Below are 3,330 nucleotides of genomic sequence, written 5' to 3'. Positions count from 1 at the left end.
CCTGTGATGGGAGACTGCAACTTCTCACTTTAGGGAAGGGTAAGAACTTCTTCCCTTGTATCTCACTAGGTAGAAATACAGAGTTGTTTAACTATTGTAAGAAAATTCAAATGTGGGGCCGGCCCAGTGGCGCGCTGCTACAGTGCGCCGCTTGGGAGCGCGGCGGCGCTCCCGCCGAGGGTTCGGATCCCACATACAGACCGGTTCCCGCTCACTGGCTGGGCGAGGTGCGGGCGCGACACCGAGGGTTGCGATCCCGTTGCCGGTTCAGTCCGGTACGGGTGCGACACCAAGGGTTGCGATCCGTTGCTGGACACGAGAAAAGACAAAAAGGAAAAAAAAAAAAAAAGAAAATTCAAATGTGTATAAAAAGATGCATATACGGGCTGGCCCGTGGCTCACTCGGGAGAGTGTGGTGCTGATAACACCAAGGCCCCGGGTTCGGATCCCATATAGGGATGGCTGGTCAGCTCAGTGGGTGAGCGTGGTGCTGACAACACCAAGTCAAGGGTTAAGATCCCCTTACCGGTCATCTTTAAAAAAAAAAAAAAAAAAGATGCATATGGATATTAAGTAGCCGAAGAATTGACTGTGTCAGTCATCAACGTATTCATCTCATCCTCAAATTAAAGTACAGCACCTACTATGGAATAATGGACTACAATCCTTACGCATTTATTTTTACACTAAACATGTCAGTACAGTGGGGCACTGGAGGGACATTGCCGAAGGAAAGGCAATGTCTCTGATCCACAGTACACCAGCTGCATCAGTGACATGGGGATAAAAAATTTCTCGGGGTGCTCTGCCATGCCATGGGCTCACTAGTCTAAAATCAAGTCCAGGCAAACCCCTCCCCAGGACGCTCCTAACATTGTCGTCTAATAATCAAAGGACTTCCACTACAAGAGGGACCCTCACAACATGCACCAGCCAACTTATTTCTTCTGTCCCTCATGACAGACACTGTTCATTCCAGATGCTTCCAGAATTTGGGTCCAACTCCCTCTGTGCACCCAGCAACAATGAGCCTGTGCCCAAGAGGTTTGTTCCCCACAGCCCTCCAGATATGGATAGAGCGTCCCAGGCCTTGCAACCATAGTGACACATAAATTGCCTTTGCCTACCTGTCCACCAGCCCTAGTTAGTACATGACTTGGAGGTGTGTTTGTCACACTTCTCCCAAAGCAGACACCATATATCCAGCCTTCCTGCTTATTGCTGTGTCCCGATTCCCTCTGCCAAATGCCCACCAACTGCTGTACCCCTTACTTTTAAACATTGCTTTGTGCTTGACTGCTGACTGTAGTCCAGCTCAGACCCAGAGTAACCCAGCAACTTCTCCACCATCCAGTGGAACACAGTGACACTGTAACTGACAAACTATAATATGTTCTCAATGATATCCACCTTCTAGTATTCACAAAATTGTTTCATAACCTCCACTTGAGTGTATGCAAGTCCTCTGATTTGTGTCTAGATAACAGAATATGGCAAAAACGAAGGGATTTTGCAAATGTAAGTTTGGCCGCAAATCAGACATTTGAGTATTCTTACTCAACATGATATTGGCCAGGAGACCAAGGCCAAGGGCAGGAGCAGCCTGGGGCACTTTGGTCCTGGGCAAGCAGGGCCCGCAGAGCAGGGACCTTGCCTGAGTGAGCAGAGCTCACTGTAGGGGCTGTGCTGCCAGCAGGGGGCTGCAAGGAGAGGATGGGCCTTCCCACCCCAAGGCAGTTCTGTTCTGTCCTGGAGAAGGTGCTCATCAGCTACAGCCTGCAGGCTCTGGATACAGTAGGTTGGATAAAAGACGTTGTGGTAGTAACTGGAAAAAACACGGAAACCACGAAAAGTATTATTGAGAGGTACCAGCACAAAGGCATCTCATAGCTGAAGCTGTAGTGGACCACCACTGCTCAATTTTCAATGGACTAAAAGCACTGCAGAGGAATCAGCCCGAGTCTATGCTCTCTAAGCCAGAAGTGATCGCCCACGATGTTTTGAGACCATCTGTTGAGGAAGACGTCCTCCTTAATGTTGTCACAGCTGTTAAGGAGCATGAGGCAGCAGTAGCGATTCGACCTCTTGTATCTACTGTCATCAGCCCATCTGTTGATAGCTGTTTAGACCACTCATTACAACATGGCAGACACAGAGCAAGTGAAATGCCACAGGCCTTTCTATTTGATGTGATCTATGAAGCATATTGGCAGTGAAGTGACTATCACTTGGAATTTGAAACTGAGTGTTTGCAGTTGGCTCTAAAATACTGTCACATTAAAGCCAACCTCGTAGAAGAATCACTAGACCACTGGAAGGCAACCTACAAACCAGATCTGTATGCAGCTGAACCAATTATTAAGGAGAGAATTTCAGAAGAAATTTGTGTACTTACGGACATGAAAGAAGATGTAGAACATGTAGGTCATCTCCTTGAGAGAGTGCTAAAAAATGAATTCAATCATGTAAAAGTCACCTCTGGAGCTCCGTGCTATGCTGGCAGAAATCTTCAGCAAATCATCTCAAAGCAATGCTACAATTCTGCTTGGGTGAATGTTATGACCTGACTTTCAAGAAACCCAGAAGCTATTGAGTATGCGTGAAGAGAGTAATCTTTCCATTTTAAGTCCTGTTGTTGTTTCAGTGCATTTTCTTGATTTGAAATTAGTACCTCTTAGAAAGAAAATGGAGGGCCGGCCTGGTGGCGCACTGGAGAGTGCGCCTCTTGGGAGCGTGGCGGCGCTCCCGCCGAGGGTTCAGATCCCATGTGGAGACCGGTTCCCGCTCACTGGCTGAGCACGGTTTGGGCGCAACACCGAGGGTTGCGATCCCGTTACCGGTCAGTAAAAAAGACAAAAAGGAAAAAAAAAAAAAGAAAGAAAGAAAATGGAAAACCTAATGCAGATTAGGGAATCTGCAAAGGAAGTGAAAAAAAATTTGCTATTTGGCCTGCTCATATAAGATTGGTGTGCAGTGTTTCCAGTTTATGCTCTTTATGGCTGGCGAGCTGAAATTAAGCATGAGCAGAAGCTACTGGAGAGTTTCAGGGAAGGTGCCGTCATTACTGCTGCCTTAATCAAAGAAATTCTGAACCGGTTGGCCCGGTATTGGTAGCATGAAAAACACAGAGAAAATTATCTATTAGCCTTTTAAAAACATTTACTTAAATATCTCCATATGCTTTATTCCCCACCCCTCCGCATACACGACAGACTGTTTAAGTTGTCCTCTGTATCTTATAATTTGTAGAATGTGATGCTTAGATTATAAGTGGGTCAATATTTGTGAAATAAAGAATACTTTCGTGTATATCAAATATAAATTGTCTGA

The 3,330-nt window shown here is 46.2% G+C and overlaps 1 pseudogene; it reads left to right on the top strand.

The window, feature by feature from the left end:
• LOC103593280 overlaps nt 1-3,114 on the top strand; it is a 15,349-nt pseudogene extending 12,235 nt beyond the window's left edge.
• Nucleotides 3,115-3,330: the final 216 nt, after the last annotated feature.

Source organism: Galeopterus variegatus, unplaced genomic scaffold (assembly GCF_000696425.1).
Source record: "Galeopterus variegatus unplaced genomic scaffold, G_variegatus-3.0.2 Scaffold1313, whole genome shotgun sequence".
In the NCBI taxonomy this organism is placed as follows: domain Eukaryota; kingdom Metazoa; phylum Chordata; class Mammalia; order Dermoptera; family Cynocephalidae; genus Galeopterus; species Galeopterus variegatus.
Note: the sequence above shows the minus strand (reverse complement) of the source record. Positions and strands in the feature narration are given on the sequence as shown.